This window comes from Pan troglodytes, chromosome X (assembly GCF_028858775.2).
Source record: "Pan troglodytes isolate AG18354 chromosome X, NHGRI_mPanTro3-v2.0_pri, whole genome shotgun sequence".
Lineage (NCBI taxonomy): Eukaryota > Metazoa > Chordata > Mammalia > Primates > Hominidae > Pan > Pan troglodytes.
This window is the reverse complement of record NC_072421.2, coordinates 50,479,775-50,505,407: the sequence shown is the minus strand read 5'-3', so window position 1 is coordinate 50,505,407 and position 25,633 is coordinate 50,479,775. Positions and strand designations below refer to the sequence as shown.

The following is a 25,633-nucleotide window of genomic DNA, read 5'->3' as shown; positions in this document are numbered from 1 at the left end:
CTCAGCTGGGCGCAACTGGCGGCGCTCCAGGGAGGTGCCCGGCGCCTCTGCCGGCTGCTTCGAGCTGGTACTCCTGGTGAGGACGAGGGGATGGGCGGCGCCCACGCGCACTGCAGGGGAAGGGCAGGGTTCTCCGGGAGGAGGGGGAGAGCATGCGTGTGTCGAAGCCACCATTCCATCTGTCTGCAGGATTTCCCAGCAGGTAGGTGCAAACGCAGTGATACAATGTTGCGCAGCGTCACAAACGGGGCAACTGGCATCCCGCACCAGGGCCAATTGGAATGGTACAGGAGTCCTGGTTTAGAGACACAAAAATAGGAGTTGGGATTGCAGAACGTGTGAAGGGGAACCTTCATCTCTACCAGTCTACCGAGACGCCTTCTAAATCGTTACACTTAGCCGGGAAAAGATGAGTGGAGAATCTTCTGGCACTCGCCCAAGGGGAGTAGGGAGGAAAAAGGTTTTCGTGTTTACCTTGGACCCTGAAACCCCGTCTGCTCTTAAGCGGGAGTATGCCTGTCTTTCCTGCTTTCTCTGCACTCTCCCTACTCTTCCTTTACCCTAAACTTCGTTCCACAAAACTGAAAACCAGGATAATGCACACACACACCTCAATTTAGCTTCCCCTGCAGGAAAACATACACACGCGCGCGCATTCACACACACACACACACACACAAACGAATAACACAACACACGAACAATACCGGTCCATCCTGCTGCCTAGCAGACCATAAGGACACGGCTCAGGAACCCTTCTGCTGTGGACCGCACACTTATAGAATGTAGAGTGCAGAGGGGAGGGGGCAGATTGGCATCACGAAATGGAAGCATTGGTTGCTTCCTGAGTTCTTAGTAGGGAGGCTTGAGTTTGCAAAATATCTGCAATGACGAATAACTGAAAAAGAAGGCTAAAATGAAAAGTTTCACAGAGAAAAGAAAGTGCAGAGGTTTAAAAATAAATAAAACAGGACGGTGGGAGACTCTGATAAGTTTTTAAAAATTCAACACCCTAGCTCTCACCAGGGGATGTATCCCTCCCCTTCCTGAAAATACCCTTTCCTGCAGTGATCTTAAGAAGGGCAAAGTTGGGGTGGCTAGATTTGGGAGCTCACCCTCACCGGGTGATTGATCTTATCTTTTTGGAAGAGTGCATTAAGCTGGTGGGAAAGAGACAAGCAGGAATCACCTGACCTGTGGCCATCTTAAGCGAAATTTTGGGAACATGGCTGTGAAACTGACACGTGGGGACGTAATACCCAGAGAATGCATCTCCCCTTTGGCCTCTGAAAGGCTGACTGGCGACCAGGACCCTTCCCCCAGTGAAAAGCATCCCCTGCTCCCATGCGAAAGCATCTCCTACCTGTTTGACAGGAAAATGTCATTGCCAGACAGATGAGGAAGATTAAGGTAAGGGGAATCAGATTAGTTTCCTCTACGTAGTGCCCACTCAGACGTGCTGGCTAGCTGACCCACAGACATCTGGCAACACTGGCAGGAGACCAGGATCCCAGGGGTTTGACTTTGCCCTTAGTAGAGCCAGACATTTGTTGAATCACTTATCCGTAGAATGGGGTTAAGAACCACGACCATCCGTTAAGAAGGCCATGCAGATTAACTAATCAGTGGCTCTGGAGAATTTTGAAGGATGTAAAGGATCTAGGTACATGCTCAAATTAAATTGCTTGGAGCCAAACCCTTTTACAACACCCTCAATGTTGCTATGCAATTGCTCTCTGGTGCAGCTGGGAACATCTGATCTTCAGTAATAGGATCATTCTCTCCTGCATCTTCCTCAGACAAATGGCACCTGCAACCAGCTGGCTTGTATCTTAACATTCAAGGCAAACAGGTTGTCATCTTAGCTGGGGTGATGTTGTTTTCAAACACTGCCTCCTCGAGGCAAGCTTGGGGGGAAACAACTGTGCAACATGCACAGGCGTGCACACACCCCTAACACACACACATACTATACATATGTGCGCAAAATGTCAGGGAACAAAACAAAATACAGGTCTCATCATGCAATGAAATCCTCCATAGCAAGCATGAAACTATCCTGATAATTCAAAGGATGAAATGAGCAAAACCAAGTGTTTGAATATGACTGCAAGTTTCTCCCAGATAATTTTGTTGACGGGTATTGTAGCAAAAAACCAACATCTTTCAGCCTTGTAGTCTGCTCTTTTTTGGAATTTCGGGAAAGTTTCAGAACCTGCAATTGACTGAGAAAAGGGGGCTCATGTTTTCTTTTCAAATAGCTACCAGGATAACACAGTCAGTCTGTGAACCAAACATGTCTATTTCTTTCCTTTCTAAAATGTTTCAATTCCCAGGAAATGAGCCATGGTCTCCCACCTGGTGGCAGCAAGTGTAAGTAAGGATGTGTGAATTGGTTCTTTAGCAATGCTATAACTCTCTTGGGGGAGGGATGGGGCTTATATGAAGTAGACCATGTTTCTTTCTCTCTCATCAGCTGTGCTTGAAGAAAGACAAAATTTTGTTTATTCATTGGGTTTTGACCAGCTATGAAATGAAAATCACATCATACAAATGATTGATGAAAATCTGAGGGGAGATACACTTTCATGGCTTTTGGGGGAGATAAAAGGGGTCTGTGTATCCCTCCTGATGACTGCACAGTAATAACCATTATCCTCAAACCATATCAGGACAGCTTTTATGCACAAAACTGATATTTTTGTACATTTTCTTGCAAAATAGCAAGCATTTGTTTATATGATATCTGGTGATTCCTATCAGAATATTTTATTAGTGATTTCTGAGCTTCTCAAAAATAGGGGTGGCCTTTCTCAGTGCCTAGTTCAATGCAGCCCTCCTTGATTTTGCTTAATAAACACTTGCTGAAGCTTGAAACCTATCCATTTCCAGCAATGTAGAGGCTGCTGCTGTGAATGAATAAAAATTTGTTCTCATTGGTTTCAGAGTGAGAAGTAAATACTTATTTAAATGGCATGGAATATATAGCCCTTAAGGAAATACAGTCAATCTTTCCATTTTCAGAGTGGTTATTGGAACTATAATTAAGAAGCAAATTACTAACAATTTTTTTTAATGGCTTGGAAAGTGTCCTTATCCCATGCAGTCCCAGCAGCAGCAGACTAATAATGATATTGTTAGCTTCAGGGGATAATAAATTTTTTTCCTAAGTGAACAGAGTATCTGCAGTGACTGTAAACAGATTTGGGATTATAGATTCAGATGTTTAACCTGTTGAAGGTCAGAATGAAATTACTTTCTTTTCTCTTCAGTTTTTCCCCCCTCCTTGCCAAGCTTTGATGATACCATCTGATTTATTTGGTGTATTCTAATAGTTCCTAAGCAGTCACTACAGGGTGTTCTAGAAAAGATGATGAAGTATTGGTCAGTGGTCTTTAGTTTCTCAGAGTACAATTCTTATGCACCTATTAAAATCTCCAACTAGGGCTTCTGCAGATCTGCAGCCCAAAGGGAAAGTGCCTCCAAGGAAAGGCAAAAAAAAAAAAAAAAAAAGAAAAGAAAAAAGAAAAAGAAAAAAATATCCATAGAAACCAGGAAACCATTCAGGGGTATTCTAATAAGGATTATATAGTTCCTTCTGCTCCTGTGGCACTTTACAGTTTACAGAGTGCTTGCCTCTGCATTATTAACCCTTTTATTTCCTTGAACAAGGCAGCAGGTGGGGGAGGGCAAAAATAAAACTTGACAGCTTATAGGATGTAATGATTGAATTTTCTATTGTAGATTTTTTTAAAAATCTGACATATGGCCTTTTGTGATACATAGGATCCTCATTTGTCTAAGAACAGTCTTTTAGCTGACATTTCATCAGCTCTGAATTTTTTTCCAAAGCGGTGGTTGCTGCTCCACTTCTGATGCTCCCAGAGGGGGCCAGCATAGAAGAGGAGCCAGAGAAGAAACGAGAAGAGGCAGAGACCCTGAACCGATTACTCACAAAGACCTTTTTTGTTGGTGCGTGTGTGTTTTGTAAAGGAAATAAATTGAAATCCTGCTAAGGATAGGGTGCCCGACCTTTCCAAAGCCCACCCACTGTAATTCTTTCAGTGGAAAAAAAATAATTTTAAAGGAAAAAAAAAAGCAAGCAAGCAGCCATTCTAAAGGGAGATGCCCCACCCTCACCAAAGCAAATAGAGCTCATTCTCAAAATAATAAAAACAAATTTATGAATTTTAAAAACGAAAAGAAAGGGACAGTGACCCCAGATAATGAAATTTATCTCTCCTCTGAAAATTATTTTAAGAAAAAAAAAGAAACAGCTTCTAAATGGAAGTTCTCCTCACCCTCATCAAAACCCATGGAACTTATATCCCCCAAAGAAAAATTTTAAGATGAAAAAAGAGAAATCATCTTAAGTTAAACAGTATTTCTAACCTTAAAATATTCATGAAATTTGTAAACTTTATTTGACTTCATGGCTCATGCTTAATCTCTTGAGAAAATTAAGGGGGCAAAAATAAAGGGAAGGTCCACCAACCTCATCAAAGCTTCCTGACATTATTTTCCCGATTACATAAAATGTGCAGAGGAGGCAAATCCTTAGAGATGGAAAGGAAATGAGTGAAGCAATATGGGAGGTGGAAAAGGGGATGATGGCTAAAGAGTACGGGGTTTCTTTTGAGGGTGATTAAAATGTTCTAAAATCAGAGAATGGTGATGGGTGCACAACACTGTGGATACAATAAAACCCACAAAATTGTATATGTTAAGATGATGAATTTTATGGTATGTAAATTACATCTCAATTTTTAAAAATAGTTCAAAGAAAGATACCATCCCTCTAACCACAAGATAAGAGACCTATTATTCTCCCAAAAACAAAAAACAAACAAAATTGAAAACAGGAACTAAAAGAAAGGGAGATCCTCTTAAAGGATCTTCAACCTCGCCAAGGATAATAACCTTTATTTGCCACCCCTTCAATTAAAAAAAAAGAAATTAAGGAAAACAAACAAAAAAAGGAAATCTTTTTAAGGGCAGATATTCTCAAAAATCATAAAAGTTAATGAAATTTACGAATCCTCCCCTCTAGATACACACATTTTAATTAAAAAAAGAAAGAAATATTAAAGGATAGGTCCCTGACTATACCAAATCTCCAGAATTTTTAATTCCAAGAAGCAGGGGTGCGGGGGGTGCGGGAGGGAGGGACAAAAGAAATACCACTCCTCCATGACTAAAGAGCATAAACCTTATTCTTAAAATACAATTTTTTTTAAGATTTAAAATAAAATTAAGAATGGAAGGGTATATGTGTTGGTGAAGAGGATATTACTAATGAAACAAAAACAGAATCCTCTTAAAGAGAAGAAGTACTTCAATGTCACAAAGACCCATTAATTTTTCTGTCAAAACACAACCAAAAAAAAAAAACCGATTTTTTTAAAAGAAGAAAAAAATGAAAGAAAATCCTTCTAATGGGAGTTGACTCAAATTCACTCAAAAACTTTATTCTTTTTATTTTATTTATTTATTTTTAATTAATTTTTAACTGATGCATAATAGATGTACATATTTTCAGGGAACATGTGATAATTTAATATATTTATATAATTTACCAAAAGATTTATTCTTAATATAGAATTTTTGTAATTTGAGAACAAATAGAAAAGATAGGTAGGGGAGAAACACAAAGCCAAGAAAGTCCTCTTAAACAAAAGTATTCTCAGCCTCAACAAAGCCCCTTTTTTTCTCAAAACAAGCAAATACATTTAGAATTATGGGGGGCAGGGGAGGGAAGAACATGAACAGTATATTTTAAAGAGAAATATTTTTCTTAAGGAATGAAGATGCCCCCAAACTCACCAAAGTCCTTGAATATTTTTCTGAAAACAAAAAAGAAACAAAGAGAAGGAGAGAGGGAGAAAGAAGGAAGAGAAGGGAGAAGGAGAGAGAGAAACAGAGAGAGAAAGAGAGGGAGGAGGGGAGAAGGGAGGGAGGGGGAAAGCCAGACAGGTAGAGAGGAGAGGAAGGTAGGAGCAGGTAGGGAGAGACTGAGATAGGGAGAGGAAAAAAGAGGGAGAGAGACAGAGGAAGGGAGGGAGCCAGAGAGAGAGACAAAGGGGAGAGGTGGAGAGGGAAAAAGAAAGAGGGGGAGAGAAGGGAGGAGAGGGAGAGAGGGAAAAAGAAAGAGGGGAGAGGGAGGAAAGGAGAGGGAGAGAGGAAGGAGGATGGGGGGAGAAATGTGAAGGGAAGGGGAAAAGGACTAGGTAGGATAGAGTGAAGGTGGCAGAGAAGGAGGGGTGTGAAAGAGGAAGAAGAAAATTAACAAAGGGATTATTTTTTAAAGGATCAAAGAAAGAAATTCTCTCCAGGAAAATGCACCAACACCTTACTGCAGACATTGCGTATTATTCCTGATGACTACCCTCTCCATCCTCCACAATAAGGAAAAAACACACACACACACACACAAAATCTCTTTCTCAAGCTTCTTCAAGGTGGGGAATGTGCGTGTGTGGGGGGGAGGGTGGGGATGTACCCAATCTCACCCTATCCCAGGGACCTTATGTATCTTTCAGCCTTCACTGTTTTATTAAAAAAAAAAAAAAAAAAAAAAAAAAGCAAGGAAAGGAAAAGAAAATCTTTCCAGGAGAGATGTCTCCCATTCTAATTTTTCCCAATAAACTGTTTCTTTTAAAGAAAAGGAAAGAAAGAAAAATCCTACTAGGGAGGGCTCCCCAGCTTCATTAAAACAAGTTGCCCTTGTAGGTCCTCTCCACAAAACCTATTTTTTAATGGAAATCCTCCAGACCTAAAGAGAGATGCTCCCCCACCTCCACCAAAAGCAATTAATCTTTTCCCCTGGAGATTTTTAAAGAAAAAAATCTTCCATTGTAAGAGGAGATACCTTCAACTTTACTAAAATCAATGGACTTTATTCCTCTCCACATCCAAGAGGAGAAAAAAAATATTTGAGGAAAAGGGAAGAAATCCTCCTAATGTAAGGCAAGTTGGCCATAATCCCTCCAACACCATTGAACTTTCTTCCTGAGATTTTTTAAAAGAAAAAGCAAAGACAGAAAAAAAGCCTCAAAAAAAAAAAAAAAAGCACTCACTTCTCCCACAGGCTCCACAGATCTGAAGTGTTGTACAAAGAAAAGGTACTATCCCTCTCAAATGGCACCAGTGAACTTTACATTCAGCACTAAGGCTAAAGGATGATACATTTTAATCCCAGGCTGGCTTCCCGCTGCCCCAGTCTATTTCTGGTTACCTTCTCCATCATCCAGGTAGGCAACACTCCCAAGAAAGGCACTGTCCAAAAGAAAAAGAATTAGGAGGCAAACCTTCTGGGGAAAAATCATACCTCTTTTCCAAACCAAACAAATGATTTGGGAATTCGCTGCGTCATTGTTCCCATCTAACACTACCGAGAATTAAGAGTTGATGATAAACTCAAAAGCAGTGACACTCTTGCTATTAACTACCAATTAGTCAGACACCCCTACCTAACAGGGAAGGACCCTTCGCCAACTCAGTAATGGAGGTGATCCATCCTCCATTATGTTTCATTATGTGCTGGCTTTGATGTCTGTTCCTGCAGGGCGATAAAAGGGCTTGATTTTCACAAATCCCTAAAATTTGCAAATCATATTTATAAGCAGAGAGACTCAATTAATGTTTTCCAAATTTTAAAATTCATTTATTTCTTTAAAACGTAAACTGATACCTGCTCCCTATGTGCTATGTGTTTAACATTGTGCTAAGCACTGAGGATTCTACAGTGAACAAAACCACATGGATGAGACTACCTTTAAGCAAAACTGGTAAATGAGAGACTCAATTACCAAAACAAATATGCAGATGGTGGTTATTTGTTTTACCAGATGCTTTGCCAAGGTATTCACTATTAATAGTCAGTTCTCTCAGCATTCCTCTACTTAAACTAAAATTCAATGTAATAAAATAAAGGAATGCATGCTAATTTCAGAGAATGTAGAAAATCAAGAAAGCTTCTAAAAAGTAAATAAAAATCATCTAGTACCCCACCACTCAGAGATAATCACTGTTAATATTTTGCTATATTTTTCATTTATTTTCTCTGAATATTTGCTTATAGTCTTCTGTAGTAAGACTCTGGGGAATGTACAATTGTGTCTCGGGCTTCACCCTGCCCCAGTCACAGCCCCACACGCTTAATTATTAGATCGTGTTCATTATTCTACCTTGGATTTAGGAAACACTTGTTCATTTTAGCTTAAAGTTCATCTAGTCAAACTCCTGTCTGATCTCATTGTTAAACATATGCTTGAATCACAACCATTCAGGGGCATATTTGCTGTGTGAAGCAGTAAGTATATAGATTTTATGTAGACACAATTGTTGCAGTTGCTCCCATATACAAATGCAGTTTGATCTCACATTTACTTACTGCACTTTTTTGGACACTTAGATTTTATTTGTCCAGTTAGCTTTTGTGACTTGGCCTTGGAGAAGGAGATCCAGAACAAAACCAACCTTATCTTCCCACTGTTAAATTCCTAAAAGGAAAAAATCTAAATTTCTGAGTCACTTTTAACTATATGCCAAAAAAAAAAAAAATTAGTGATGGCTTTGTCTCTTTAACAAGAAGTTACAGCATTATGCTAAACTGGGTATGCCATACCCAGAAGGGAAATAAGAATATATGAGGACATTATCCACAATTATAAGGAAATAGAATATTCAATTCATCCAGCTTTCATTAACCAAGTGTGATCAAAACTTGAGAGAGTTAATAAACTGTATACAACCCAACCAAGGCTGAATCAGTAATTTAAAAGGGAAGTGTAATGCATTATTGAGTAAGATCAGAATCTTCAGCCTGGTCAGTAGCACTTCAGAGATTTTCATCTTCCAAAGCATTATAGGCATTTATTGTTTAAGCCTCTTGCTTTAAAGAGCCTGTAAAGGAAATATTGGCCCCTGAGGACAGGGATTCTTACCCCTTGTTTCCCTCAAGCACGTGTAGGATACTGAGAGATATGCTTAATGCTCCCCACCCACCCACACATCCAGAGCTTTGCAGTGTTCTTCTGAAACAAGAGGCAGTAGGTCTGAGGACTGAGCCTTTTCCCTGCCTCCAAGAGTAGAGGGGAATGAAAGTATGGCTTGTAGGACTAAATCCTGGATGTTCATTCATTTACCTTTTCCTGCAGCAAATGTCTCTACCTTTTCTCTTCTGGGATTTTGCAGCTTGACACAGGAAATGAAAGGTACCTGCTGAGCAAAAATTGTTAAGCTCTTTGGCTGTCAGTAAAGAGACTTGAAACCCAGAAAGTTTTCATGAACTCTGGGCTCTGTCAGTTGAGCCCTCACTGTCCTGAAGTCAGCTCCAGCATCATGGTGATGTCCTCTGAACCCCAACTCTAAGAGTAGTTTCTCAGTTCCATTTTATAATAAACTTGGTTTTTAATTTTCCCTTGATAAGTGTCACTTGCATTTATTATGTACATTTAACATATTATTTCATGGTTTATTCACATCACTGTGCACTATAGAGGAAAATATGATGTAGCTTTATTAAAACAGCTAAGTGTAAACAATAAAGAGGACAGTAAATGAAGCTGCAGAACAAGATTCTTGATTTCAGAAAATTAACAAGTTGGTACCCTTCTCACTAACCTCAATTAATGCTTACTGTGACAATTTCCCTCCTGCAGAGCTTGAGTAAAACAACTTTTCTCTTACCCAGAATTCGGATATTGCTGTCCCTTTCTTCCCTACCTCACCTCTAGTGCAAACTACTTAACTCTCTTTGACTGTTAAGACTAATTAAGATGATAATTTTGACATTGTTATGATCTCCTCTGCTTGAATTTACTTAACTTGGTGACATTTTTTTTGTTTGTTTTTTTGGATGTGAGAGCTTCACTTTGGTTTCACATGGAATCAAAGCACCCATTAGTGGTTCTCTTCATGGTTTTCTTATTATATTCCTTCGCACTTATGAGTCCTCTTTCTAGAAATTCCTGAAAAAGCCTTACTTTGCCTTTCCACAATTCCTTACTGGCACTGAACTTTTTGAATTTCTCTGTCTTTTTTTCTAATGATGAAAATGATGAAACACAAAGGTAGACCTTTGAAACAGCTTGAAAGGTTGTTTTTTTGTGGGGGAAGTACTTTGTACTCAGTATAGCAGGGCATTATTGTGACCTACTCACAAAGTATCTGCTTGTCTGTTAAGTGTTCAATAATTAGGTACTTGGTGTTTTAAATGCTTTATAATATGATACATATTTGGAGGATTGTTACATGGGCATTTAACAGTGTTTTACCATATTTGAAGAAATATTGGGACTTTTAGATGTGGTGGGAATGCATTATCACTTTTCCAACCTAAATAATGGAACAAAGGTTCCTACAATTCAAAATTCATCATCCAACAAGTTTTCAGAGATGGATTAGGTGCAGATATGAGAGACTGCCTGATAGCAAATTCACTTTGATGTAAGAAGTTTAGGGGAAAAAATGAAGAAGTTGTTTGAGGAACGTAGGAACAATATATCCCCCTCAAACCCAGAGAGAAAACTGGTATTAAATTAAGCAGTGACAGTGAAAAGTATCAGTAGAAGTGAAGTTATACTTGAATTGGGCAGGTGAGGCCAGGGCCAGGGAATCATAGGGTACTGATTGAAAGATTGTAAAAAATAAAGTAGATGAGGCAAGTCCTATTGAAATTTTAAAGACAACAGATTCCCTGGCAAGTAGACTCAGAAAAATAAATAAATAAACGCAACCGACAAAATTTTGTGTATCACCTGATTAATGTTGTGCAATCATTGAAGAGCTGTTGATTAGTATAACATGGCTGAAGTGGAGGGTTGGCTGATGGGGCATATAATTAAAAACTATCCAGCTTTCAATTTATTTGTATGCTAAATTCCAATTTAAACTACAAAAGCTAAAACGGGAGAAAATAAATATATTATCTAGTATCCTTTTCCTACTGTTTCAGGCCCTCTTTTATCCACATTACATGGTTACAAAAGTCTCATCTGCTTTCTCTATGATATTTTTTCCTATTTCATTTCAGTGTTTTCTATAGTGGAAATAAGAAACCATGATGAAAATCCAGTGAAGCCTTTTAATGTCCTGGAATGAGCCTTTGGGGGTCAGGTAGTCCAGTGGTTTTAAAACCTTTTTAGCAGTAGAATCTCATGTTTTTCTCAATGAAATAATAAATGAAAGCCAGACACTTAACATAAAACATGCAGTATTTTATCACTCCTCTTCTATGCTAAAATGGGTTTGTAAATAACTTAGCTTCCCAATTGCTTATTTTAGGCTAAGAGGAGAGTGTGTTTGCGCTCCCTGTTTATTACTAGCTCCTTAGCAAGGAGGCTGGTGATGCAGGAGCACATGGGACCAAAAAGAAAAAGAAAAAGAAAGAAAGAAACAAGTCAGGGTTTAAATTTTGGCCTGTAATATTCCAGAAGGTAGATCATACTTTCTCGGAAACATGGCCGTTCTCTCAAGTTTCTTTCTTCCCTCCTCCTAACCTGGAATGTGTTAAAACTATCTCATAAAGTGGGTTGTCATAATGCACACTGTCTTTGCTTATAGGTCTTTATTATTTTTGGGGATTGTGTTCCTGACAAAGAACACTACACCAAATAAACTGTAGATATAACTAAAAATATGTGGTAAAAGCTAGTATATAACTGTAAGCCTCTGTAATCATTTAAAGCAGCAAAATTGTTCCAAGTCCTATAAAATAGGCATAAACGTACCATCCACATTGAATTTGTAAGGGGCCTCAGTGTACTATAAACTGTACATGAAGCACATAAAAGAGCTAATTCTACATAACTTTAATCCGTTGTTTATTATTTATTTAGAATTTACACTCTGCCTGCATCCAGAAAAGATACGAAGTATCTTACAAAATCAAATGCACATAAAACAGTACAATTAAGCACAGATAAAAACAGGACAAAGCCAGTTCAAAGCAAGGGTGAATCAGACCTAGAACAAATGTATGCTAGTTATAATAAACCCTAATTACATTATTAATTAGCGGTACTTTTGTTTGCTGCCTTTGGTGGTCGAAGGACTTTGGGGAATGATTTGAATGACTCAGGCCTCTTAAAGTTGGTGTCCAAGGAAGTTTGAGCTGATGCAATACATCTTCCTGTAGCAAGCTGCAGCAACCATAAAATGAAGAACTAAAGGTTGCCAGGATTGTGGTATAGGTGTTAATGAGCTGTCCTAAAAGGCTGCAAGACTGGGTTATTTTGGTGTGCCTGCATTTTAATATGCTAATGTTCGTGTCTGTGAGGCATATCAGTATGGAATTTTCTCACAAAAATCTTTGCTCCGTGGTAACTTGTAGCAAGAAGTTGAAGAGTTTGGACTCTTCTTAGATTGGAAGTCACCTCACTTTGGTGGACTCCAATTTAGATGGTGGTGCAATATGGGGTAAATTGCTTAATCTTTCTGTGGCTTAGCTTTTATGTCTCTTAAATAAAGCCAGTGATGTGCCATTAACTCAGCTCAGCAGTCTCATCCAGCAGGCCTTCACTGCTATCCCCTCCGGGCTAGACACCCAGAACCTAGGGTTCCCATAGCACCCTGTGCAAACCTTTGCATTACCAGTAGGTGGTGGTAAGCAGGACTGCCTCATATCTTCCCAGAGGATTATAGATTTTTCTAACTCACACAGACACACCATATGTACTAGGAGGAGGCCCATATTGATTGTGTGGTCTTGAATTACTAGTCTTCAGTCATGAACATAGTTAATTTTAATAAAAATGAGAATGATGATTTATCTCCCCAGTTCTTAAAAAATCCAAAATGCACATTTATTAAAATACTACATAATAACACTAAATACAGCATAATAACACTAAAGACTATTGCATTTAAGTGTACTATATGGAGAGCAGGTTTAAACAAATAACTAAGTACCATTTGGTAACCTTTTCACTAATCTTAACTGTTAATCAGAGTTTAATCTATTTCTGGTAGGCTTTTCACTTTAATTGAAAAGCTCTTGACTCATTACCTTAGTGTCAAATTTCTCCTGTACCTGGCACTTGAATTTGGAGCTAGGTGTCAGTAGGACTATTCCAAGGCTCTCTCTTTTTTCTGAGGACTGAGAAGCAACAGCTAAGCTCTGATGTTCCTTTGGCAGTCCAAGTTTTATCTAAAATAGCGTTCTACTAATTACAGGAAAAGCCTTAACTTGTTTCACCAATGCCTCTGATCAGATTAGCACCCTGACCTTGAAATGGTCTGGTCAGGGAAGAGAATATGAAGTCTCCAATCAGAGAGCAGGAAACCCCAACAGGCACCTTGTTTCCAATCAGAAGGAACAACTTTTCCTTTTAAATGAGAAGGAAAACTTCTACCCTTTCTAGAATAGCTGCAGGGCAAGATGACCATATAAAGTTGTACAGGTTGTGCACTATATGAGGGTGTCATGTCTAATGGGACACCTTTCACATTGTAGACACCATAGATGTATATATTCATTGTGGCAATTTTCTAGCAGATGGCAGTTAAGTGCCTTGCTTTGACAAAATTGGTATATTATGACAATAAGGGAGTGTAGACAAATGTGGGCAAATAATGTTTAGGGAAAAGGGGAGGGGAAAAATACTGAATTAGAGGTTGAAGTATTGGAAGCAAACCAGGAGAGAAAGAATGTGTAATTTTTTAAGGAACATTTTCCTTTAAAGGGTTGATCCTGAGTAATTTTTTCAATAACTTCTATTTTTCCTTTGGCTATTCTCTCTTTGTTGATGAAAATCCTCCAAATGGCTTTGAAAGGAGGGGAATATTGTTAATGTGTTGCCATTGGATGGAATGCAAGTGTCTTTTCTCTCATTACACAACTGCTTATTTATAAGCCTTGGAATATATTGCGCTTAGGGAAACTAGTAATGAAGGTTAATATTTATCCAGTTATTAATAGGAGGAGTATGAAAATACTTCTCTTTTATTAAAATAATGAGAATATATTGTTCTCTATGTAAAAATTCTATTTTAATGTTCTTCACACATAGTGTGAAGTATTAAGTACCTATACTTAATAACTGCTGAATTAACATGAACAACAAAGCAGTGATAGACAGATAAATACAGACATAGATAGATACAGATATTAAAAGATCTCCAAAGACAGCAAGCTAAAATATACTTAGAGCATTATAAGATTTGCTCTGAAAATGTTGAGGGAAAGTGAGGACTTTCTTAAAGAAAACTGGTCTTACCAAGTCAACATCATCTTTTAGGTATCAACTGAATAATAAGCTCCTTAAAACAGCTGCAGACAGTGGAGGAAACAAAGGGAAGGCCAGACAGAATAATCAGGGAATAAATCAGTAATTGTTTGAAAGTGTGAACTGAAGACCTAGTAGGTCCCCAGTTTGTGGAAAGAACAAAATGGATGCAAATTCTGCAATCTCATTTGAAAGACAAAACGTGTACATTGGAGACAGGTACATAACAATATGAGGAAAGATATGATTTTGTTACAGGAAAAGCGGTACAGAGAATAATGCTGTAGAATTATAAAAGAGGACAAATAAAGGATGGAGGAGGCTTTTCTTGTAATTAGTAGAAAACTATTTTAGATAAAACTTGAACTGCCAAAGGAACATCAGAGCTTAGCTGTTGCTTCTCAGTCCTCACAAAAAAAGAGAGCCTTGCATTAGTCCTACTGACAATCTAGCTCCAAATTCAAGTTAGGGAAGGCTTCCTGATGGACTTGAGATCAACTGAATTTAGATCTGTGGAGAGGAGAAAGCATTCCACTACTAGGGAGCAAGCAACATACACAAATACCTGGAAGCAGCAAGAACCCTATTCAAGCTGATATCAAAGAGCTTTGAGAGAAAGGCAGAGGGATTTGGACCTTATTATGTACAGCAGGATATTAATTAATGTTCTTGAGTAGGAGAGTAACATAATGAAAGTACTGTTTTTAAGATATATATTGTGACAGTGTAAAGGATAGATTGGAAGGGAACAATACAGAATGCAGAAAGGTTACTTGGGCTGTTGCAGAAATCAAGGTGAGAGATGATGGTGGCCTGCTTACCTCAGGCAATGATAATCTAAAATCATTCATTTAACACCTACTCTGTGTTGAGCGCTGTGCCAATAACTGTAATTTGCCTGAAGGAAGGAAATTATAGTCAAGTAAAGGAAATAAGACCAAGTATACAAATAACTGTAATCTCAAATAGAAAATGAATATAGCCACAAGAGAAACTCAAATTTAAAGGAGATAAGAATTGATTGGGGCCTAGCAAGATGGGGTAGACTTGGGTTCAGTGATGAGTAAAAGAACATTCCAGAATTTTTCTTATTTGGGTGGAGGTGCTGAGAGGAGTGATGAGAAGGGAATTCTAGGCAAGCAAAACGGTGTGAGCAAAGGAACAGAGATGGGAAAACTGTTTTTTTCTTTTTCTTTCTTTTTTTTTTTTTTAAGCCTGAAGGTGTGAGAGAATTGGGGGAGAACAAGTGAATAGTGGAGTAAGGAGAAAGAAATGGTCAGAGGAGGTAGCATAGGATGTTGATAATGTCTCATTTTCTCTCCACTCTGCAACTCACCCTTTTCTCAGGCTGGCTGGATTCTTTGTGGGTGCCATCCGAGGGTCTGCAATGCTTTCGTTTCCCCTCTGGATTGCCGATTTCTATGCACCATCTTTCTCTGCCATGAGAGCATCAGATCTTGATTGGCTTTCAGAGATGTCCATGTCTGAGAAGGGAGCTAATTCCCCCATGCATTTTATACAGGGCCACTTGCTACATGAAGGAACATCTATATTCAGTCTTTGGTATTCAAGAGAATCTTTCAGTCTCAGTTTTGTTTCCTGTATATGTCTGTTTGTCATACTTTTGGAAGGCCTTGTCATGCATGTAAGAAATACTACTTCTAATTGGCTTTCTCTCTAGGCTTATAATATTGCAGAATGAGCCTTCAGAGACCTTCCCAATCAGGCATGTTATAGCCAAAAAATGTAGTTGTCTTTCTAAACTACCCCTTGATTTTTGTATCATACTCTAATGCCTTATACACATGCATTTCCCATGTCCTATGTCCTTGTATTCTCACCCCAATCCTGTGTAATTAGCGATATTCATTTAATTCCCATTGTGCAGATGAGAAAACCAAAGCTAAAGGAAACTTAACTGAAGATCAGAGTCAAGACTGAAGCCCAAGGCTCCGGACTACAAAACCACTTCCTAGTCCACCTCAAGATAATTAATACAAGGTTTTCAAAGCAGCCTCTTTGAGCCTAGAAATGATCTAGGTTCCTCTAAACAAAGTGGGATAATGGGGGCCACTTGCCTGCCTTTTAGGACTAATTACCTTCTTTAGGGCTAAACAAATCCAGACTTAAGATGAGATACCATTTTAAGGTGGTTGTAATGATTGATTTTTTAAAAGGCTTAAAACTTTTAAAATGCTTATAATGATGATTCATCATTTAAACTGTTTGAGACTTCCTGAGATCAGAATTCTCAAAAGGTTCTACAACTCCTAAGAGATTAAAAACACACCAGTCTAGTGCTTTGGGCCCAGAATTGAGATTTAACAGGCTGACTCTATTCCTAGCTGTGCCTTTGTGATTTGAGATAAATCTTTTAACCTCTCACTTCTTATTTATCCATTTGCAAACAAGCATATTTCCCACCATAGAATATCTGGGAAGCACTTTAAAATTCTAGGCTCAAAGGTATTTCAAAGCCTTATGAATTCTGTAAAGCACTTTGCATAGCTTTAAAATGAATGTGACACCAATACATGGTGGAATTCATTCACTAAAAAACAGTAAAGAGCATGGGGACAGGGTTAGAGCCCAGATTTCTGCCTGCTTACTACTGTTTTTTAACAAGTGCATCTCAGGACTGTGCTGTGCTTCCATCTCTGCCACAATGTGGTGTTGTCACAGCAAGTTGGATTATTTTGTACACTGCCTCTTGTTGAGCATTATGTCGCTAAGACTGATTGCTGGGTAGAGATTTTTCTAAGGTAGAAGCCTAGTGAAGAAGGCGAATTCTTTACTTCACTTCCCCACTTTGGAGCCTAGATTATATGAAAGAAGAAATGTTTTAGACTCTTTGGAATAATACTTCTCTGTCCTATGCCTTAATGTCCTTGTCTATAAAATGGAGTTAAGATTTGCTTCTACCTACAGAAAGTACGGTGTGAGGGTAAATGAGAGAGTTGCAGTGCAATATAGCGGGCTTCAGAGTCAGACGCATTTGGGTTGCAATCCCAGCTCTGTCATTTCCTAGCTCTGTGACCTTGGGCAAAGACCCTCACTCACCTTTCTGCGTCTCATTTTCCTCATTTATGATATCAGTCTAATAATTCCCACCTTGTAAGGTTTTTCTAAGGATCAAATGACATATCAAGTTCTTAGTTCAGTGCCTTGTGCCTAACTGATTCTTTAAAACTATGGTAGCCCCTACAATGTGGAGAACACTGATTTTGTTTCAAGCAAATGCTATACTTGCTCATGACCTCTGGTCCGTTTTCCTTTCAAAAGGATGAGTGCCCTATGCAGAATAAGGAAAAAGTCAGAACAACAAGGATGGCTATCTTAACAATGCATCTTAACATCAGAGTCATATATCCCCTTTAATTACTGCTGTTTCTTTCTCTTCTGGTTAAAGGGGCATGCTAAGAGAAAGATCCACAATTCAATTCAACAAGTATTTCTGAGTACTTAGCATGTACCTCTCTGACTTTTTTCATAATAAGTTCTTGCCTCTTGCCATAATTTTTCATAGAAAAGTGGCAGATACTTCATTGATATTAGTAATTGTAGGATTTCCTAAGTTTTCAGTCAATGATTATTTTAATCTTTCCCGACATCTGAGCTACCAATATCTGACTAATCACTATCTCATATATATATTCTACATATAAATTGTATATAAATATATAATTTCCAGTGTGCATAGAATTGGCATCAATTTCATTTACACTTGTCTCTAGCAAGAATATTAGTAACACTTGGGTGACCTGCCTTCAATCATTGAGGATGACGATGAACTTTCATCATTCTGGAAAATGATGAACTTCCTTCAGCAAAGAATGGTGACCTTTCATGATCAATGTATCAGAGTTCACAAAGTTTTGTATTAACTTTATTCCAACTGCTGAAGAAATTGCTGGAGAAACCTAAGTCCTGAAAGAAGCTCTTTTCACTTGGAGTCTCTCCTAGGTAGATTTTTCAAGTAGATAGAGGCATTAATTCAATATCTACATAGAGTTTTTTTCCCATTCATAGAGGACTAGAGAAGTGCCATTAAATTTCAAAGCCCCATTTTTTTATTTTTTCACTTAGAGAAGAAAACTATTTTGTGTTGCCTTCCTCCCTGCCACCCCTCTTGATTAGAGTTGTTCTGAATCTGAGAACACTGACAACTATATTTTCCTAGGATGGCCTTGTAACTTGAGATTGCAGCATAACAAACATGGCAGACACAATTTCTGATGCATGGATTTATATCCATAAGACGAATTGGAGGGAACAAGGCTATTCTGTTTACGCACTGACATTGCAACATCTGCTACTATTAAGAGACCTGAGCTCTGATATCAAGTTTGGCTACCCTGACAAGGTCTCCAAGATCCTAAGGCTCCTCACAGTTGATGATATCTTCTATAGTCAACTCTCCATCTCTAGGTGAAATGAAGACAGATTTAGGTATTTAATCCATGGTCTCAAGTAGCCTTGAGATTTCATAGAGGAGGCTCATGGCAGAGCATGCCTCTTGTCCTCTGGGAAGAACTTTGACTCAGTAGTCTAAAAATAACGTGAATGTCAGGGATAGTCATGTATACACTGCTGTGGTCAAATGGCTGTGTTTGCTAAGCATACACCTTAGAAGACAGACAAATGATTATAAATGGTTGTGAAGAGACAGCACTGACCTTCTGGGAAGTGTGAGGCAAACCTAGCTTATGTGTCATCCTGCAACAGGATCAAGTTCTGTATACAGTGGAAAGCTGCCACTTGAAGCCCACCAACGGAACAAGGTCAGCCAGATAAAAAAGGCAGGGCAGCAACATCCAAGTTCCCATCACAGTTCCACTCATCTGAGTTGGTGCTCTGTGTTTTATAAATGGCAGTTGGAAACTAAACAGCCAGTGTACGATGTGGTCAGGTAATCAGAAGCCTAGAGGATGAAGAAAAGCTTTCTGGAACACACTGAAATACAGCATGGCTTGGCCTTGGACTTCCAGCAAATGAGAATGTATGTGCAGACCGTTCTAGTTAGGAACTCTCAGAAACAGAATGTCTTTTTGCATATGGAGCCAAATATGAATCTTAGTTGCAAAAGTATGAAAAATATCTAGTGTGAGTAGTGGATAAGGCTGGCCTCAAGGATAGGGTTTGTGTGTAAAGCATGGAAGATAGTGACCACAATTATTTGCAGCCATGTGTATACATGACTAGTCATCACTCTCACCTGTACTACATTTCAGCATAAAGGACAACAATGTGTGCCTTGTTTCTCAAGTCCATCTCGCAGAAGGCTAATCTACACATTTTCTATGATTTAGAAGAAAGAAAATATTTAAAAAACGTCACATACAGTTAGTCATCCTTTCTAGGCTAAAGTCAATTCGAGGGATTGACTCTCAGTTGCCAGGGGGACTTTCGTGGGAAAAGTTAAAGTACTGTAGCTGGAGAAGTCAGTCAAGAAAGCTTCAACTCAGTCGTAGGTGCTATTGGGGCCCTCTATACCCCATGCGTGTCTGAGCAAGGTCGTGGTACTAGTGGTGTAAACAGTAGCACAGGAGTGGTTGTGAGCCAGCTCAGCTCTTGAAGCCATTGTGCTTCATCATTGCCTTTTCTCTCTAGGGAGCCTGATCACTAGAGTCTTTGTATGACCCATTACATTATTTCCTCAGAGGCAGCTTAGGGTTTCTGTTCTCTGGCATGTGGCTTCTATCTCTGCGCAGAGGGAGGAAAAATAAACAATAAATTAGTCCGCCTTGTCTCTCCTCAGTGTCTTCTAGTCCCAATACCATTGAACGTTGTCTTAGATGTTTCGACCAAGGCTTCTACTACAGCAGACACTTCCTCTGTGGGATGGCTATTGATGAGGTATTTGAATATTTCATCACCTTTGGGTGGATCTTTCCCAGGTTCCACTTAAGGAGGGGAAAAACAGGAGGAGTGAGGGAGGAGATGAGGCTCCAAATGGGTAATATCTCAAATGCTGTTACTTCCGCTATCTCCCCTCTGACTACTCCCTGGGCTGCCACCCTAAAGGGCACATGGTTCTTGCTTTGGGGTGTCACCATGTGGTTTAGCATACAACTCTCATTCCAGAGCTTGATCTTCCTGCAATGTAGTGGTGATCTCAACAAAGAAGGAAACTGATGTGTGCAAGCTAGTGTGGGCAGGCTGTTGAGGCTGTAAGCTGACAACAATGACTTCTACTTTACCCTGCCCCTGCTCTGGGATAAAAGGCCCCAATACTCACCACAGGAAAAGATGCCACTCAATTCATTCTAATATCCTGGCAATTATTTTATCAGGGTGAATACAGAGGCACTTCCCCATTCCTCCCTGCTTCACAGGTTCCTGCAGTCCCTCTGGGGCAATGAAGACCATTATTCCTAGGGCATCCTGCAGGGGGAGTTCTAGGTCAGAAAGCAGATAGAAGCCCTTAACCTGGTTCACTGTTGGGACACCTTCAACTGTGACTCATAGTAGGCGTCTGATCTTCTGAGTCACCACTATTAAGGGATACTGGTCATCCAGTGCTCATTGTGAGCTCCTGATAGCTATGCAGACTTTACAGACTCTCGGAAGAACAAGAGAATCTATTTTGAAGCTCACCACTCCCTACCTCACCCCCTCCATGCATTATTGAGTCCATTTGTGGCTGTGTGTATACTTATGCACACTCATATGGATTTGCCCCTGCTGATGTATGTGTGTTTCTCTTCCTACTAGTATGAGTTAGTGTTTCTGTGTAGGAGTCTAGCATTATGTCTTTTAGTCAAGTCCTGTGAGGGGCATTCTCGGATAATTAATAGAGTAATTTGTTTAGAAAGCACTTCCCACCCCCAGATGTCCCTAAGCAGACTGGGCTGATCACAAAAAATGAATGAATAAATAAATAAATCAGAACTATCTGGGGAGCTCCCAGAAGATCAAATAGCCCTATTTCAGATCAGCCATTTGGGATCCAGGAAATGGTATTGGGGCTAGAGCCTGCAAGATGGAAGTACTGGGTATGAGATGGAAAAAAAAAGAGAAAGGAGCTTTAATAAAAGGTTAAAAATATTCCCACACAAAAAAAGGATGTAACCTCTGCCAGATGCCTAATTTCTCTTTCGATGTTTAGAAATACCACACAAATAGCTCTTGCATTTGAGTTGTCCAGGTGGCTGGAGATCCATTTATTTTACATTTAACAAAGGGTCAAAGGATCTTTACAGATGTTTTTGCTTAAGGGTCCCAAATAAACTGTCCACCACATTTATCTGGAGGTTGACTGGGGTGGGGGTAGTTTGTTCAGTACTTGCTATTTTTATGTCACCTTTAAGTCGCTCCTTTTTAAAAAAAAAAAATTGAAAAGCAACATTTATGTCCTGAAAGATTTCCGAAAAGAATACAGAAGATCTGAGTTACTGCTCCCCCTCCTTCCCAAGAGAATTTCTCACTGGAAATCCAAGCAAGTCACTTGGACTCTGCCCTGAACACAAAGGATTATCCTGCAAATAACAGAAATTGGTTAAATATTGGTACAACCCAAGGGAAAGTGTCAGAAATCTAGCCCTACCTTAAGCCAAGTTGGGTTTTGAGAGTTGGCGGATAATGATAACTAGTCAGTGTTTGACAATGTAAGCTCATAGAATCTGATTGTCTTTGTATGAAACACCTAAAACCAGTGCTCTGCAGTGAGTTCCAGTTTACTGAATTTTGATTCATGTTGGTTCCTTATTAAGTAGGTGTGTCATGCATTTGTTGTACAGTGGCCTTGGATCTCAACTTCTGTGAAATATACATATATATATATATATATATATATATATACACACATACTACTTCTCGTAGACATTAACGAATTTTAGATTTTTGACTTATGTATGACCACATACTTTTCAAGACATTTCACAGATTTATATAAATATAAATATATATATATATTATATATATACACACACAATAGTCATGCTTCCCTATTTAATTTTTATAAATGGAGCAGTATAATTTGAAGAGGAATTGTAATTTTATGAGCTATTTCCTCCCCATGCACATCAGGCATGGTAAATAAACCCTCACTAGATAATATCTTTTACAGTATTATATTCAGCTCTAGGAGCTATGGTTCTATGAATTCCATCGTAGTACATATGCATTAGCATTTATGCATGAGCAATAAGCTCAAGCTTTTCTAGTTAGACCAGTCAGCGTACATGCACATGCACACATGCATGCACGTACACATGCACATATACATATACACACATGTATGCACATAAATGTAAAAGCCTCCAAAAGCATGAAAGACAGCAGAAAGAATTTCATGAAGAACGTTTCTCCAAAGGCAATATATAACAATATGCTATCAAAAGCATGAGCCAGAACAGTAAGAATTGATCAATTATACCTCATCAAAATTTACAACTTTTACTCTGTAAAAGAACTTCTTAAGAGGATAAAAAGACAAATTGCAGATTAGGAGAAAATATTTTCAAATCACATATCCAACAAAGGACTTGTATCTGGACTCTATAAATAACTCTAAAAACTCAACATTTAAAAAACAAAAAATCTCATTAAAAAAGAGACAAAAGGCACACAGAGACATTTCATCCAAGAAGATATACAATAGCAAATAAGCAAAAAATGCAAAGATGTTCCACATCATTAGCCATTAGAGAAATACAAATTAAGACCACAATGAGATGTCACCATACACCTATTAGAATGGCCAAAATAAAAAAGTAATGATAACACCAAATGCTACAGAGGATGTAGAGGAACTGTATCACTTATAAATTGTTGGTGGAACTCCTATTCAACATAGTACTGGAAGTCCTGGCCAGAGCAATCAGGCAAGAGAAAGAAATAAAGGGCATCCAAATAAGAAGAGAGGGAGTCAGACCATCCTGTTTGCAGACAACATGATTCTATATCTAGAAAACCCCATAGTCTTGGCCCCAAAGCTCCTTCAGCTGATAAACAACTTCAGCAAACTCTCAAGATACAAAATCAATGTAGAAAAACCACTAGCATTCCTATACACCAACAACAGCCAAGCCAAGAGCCAAATCAGGGACACAATTCCATTCACCATTGCCATAAAAGGAATAAAATACCTACGAATACAGCTAACCAAGGAGGTGAAAAACCTTTACAAGGACAATTACAACACACTTGTCAAAGAAATCAGAGATGACACAAACACATGGAAAAACATCCCATGCTCATGGATGGGAAGAATCAATATCATTAAAATGACCACACTTCCCAAAGAAATTTAGAGATTCAACACTGTTCCTATCAAAGTACCAATGACATTATTCATAGAACTAGAAAAAACTATGTAAAAATCCATAATGAGCCAAAAAGGAGCCCAAATAGCCAAGGCAATCCTAAGTAAAAAGAACAAAGCTGGAGACATCACGTTACCCGACTTCAAATTTTACTAAAGGGCTACAGTAACCAAAACAGCACAGTACAGGTACAAAAACAGACACATAGACCAATGGAACAGAATAGAGAGCCTAGGAATAAGGTTGCACACCTATAACCATCTGATTTTCTACAAAGCTGACAAAAACAAGCAATAGGGAAAAGACTTCCTATTAAATAAGTGATGCTGGGATAACTGGCTAGTTATATGCAGAAGATTGAAACTGGACCCCTTCCTTACACCATATACAAAAATTAACTCAAGATGGATTAAAGACTTGAATGTAAAACCCAAAACTATAAAATCCCTGGAAGACAAACTAGGCAATACTATTCTGGACATACAACTTGGCAAAGATTTCATGACGAAGACGCCAAACACAATTGCAACAAAAGCAAGATTTGACAAACGGGATCTAATTAAACTTAAGAGCTTCTTCACAACAAAAGAAACTATCAACAGAGTAAACAGACAACCTACAGAATGGGAAAAATACTTGCAAACTATGCATCTGACAAAGGTCTAATATCCGGCATCTACAAGGAGCTTAAACAGATTTACAAAAAAAAAAAAAAAGTGGGCAAAGGATATGAACAGACACTTTTCAAAAGACATACACGCAACCTACAAGCATATGAGAAAAATGCTCAACATTGCTAATAATTGGAGAAATGCAAATCAAAACCACAACGAGATACCATGTCACATCAGTCAGAATGGCTATTAAAAAGTAAAAAAATTACAGATGTTGGTGAGGTTGTGGAGAAAAGGGAACACTTATACATTGTTGGTGGGAGTGTAAATTACTTCAACCATTGTGGGAAGCAGTGTGGCAATTCCTCAAAGAGCTAAGAACAGAGCTACCATTTGACCCAGCAATCCCATTACTGAGTATATACCCAAAGGAATATAAATCATTCTACCATAAAGACACATGCATGTGAATGTTCATTGCAGCACTATTCACAATAGCAAAGACATAGAATCAACCTAAATGCCCATCAATGACAGATTGGATAAAGAAAATGTAGCACATACATACCATGGAATACTATGCAGCCATACAAAAGAATGAGATCATGTTTTTTGCAGGAACATGGATGGAGCTGGAGACCATTATCCTTAACAAACTAATGCAGGAACAGAAAACCAAATACTGCATGTTCTCACTTATAAGTGGGAGCTAAATGATGAGAACTCATGGACAAAAGGAGGGGAACAACAAACATTGGGGTGTACTTGAGGGTGGAGGGTGAGAGGAGGGAGAGGATCAGAAAAAAGTAACTGTTGAGTACTGGGCTTAATACCTGGGTGACGAAATAGTCTGTACAACAAACCCCTGTGAAATGAGCTTACTTATATAACAAACCTGCACATGTACCCCTGAACCTAAAATAAAAGTTAAAAAAATAAATTGCTGGTGGAAATGTAAAATGATACAGTCACTTTCAAAAATAGTTTGGCAGTTTTTTTGTTAACATTAAACATGGATGTACCATATGACCCAGCAATTACACTCTTGGGCATATATTCCAGAGAAATGAGAACTTATTTTCATGCAGATATGTACACACAAATATTCATAGCAGCTTTATTTATGATAGCCAAATACTGGAAACTACCCATAGGCTATAAAAACCATGGCACATTCTTATCATGGAATACTACTCAGCAACACAACTTTGATGAACCCAAAGGGAATTATGCTGAGTGTAAAAAGCCAACCTCGAAAGGGTACAGACTGAATGATTTCATTTATGTAATCATTGTGAATTAACAAATTATAGAAAAGGAGAATAGATTTGTGGTTGCCAGGGATTAGGGATGGGAGGGGGCAGAAGGAGTAGATGTGGCTATAGAAGGACAGCAGGAGAGAGTTTTGTGCTGACGGTACAGTTCAGTATCTTGATTGTGGTGATAGTTACCCAAGGCTACACATGTGATAAAATTGCATAGAGCTACACACACACACACACACACACACACACACACACACAAA

General features: G+C 38.6%; 1 protein-coding gene across 3 annotated transcripts in view; it reads left to right on the top strand.

Moving 5' to 3' along the window:
• The window catches only part of DGKK (diacylglycerol kinase kappa), a 105,284-nt gene that overhangs the window by 1,343 nt on the left and 78,308 nt on the right, over nucleotides 1–25,633 (top strand). The window lies entirely within an intron of this gene.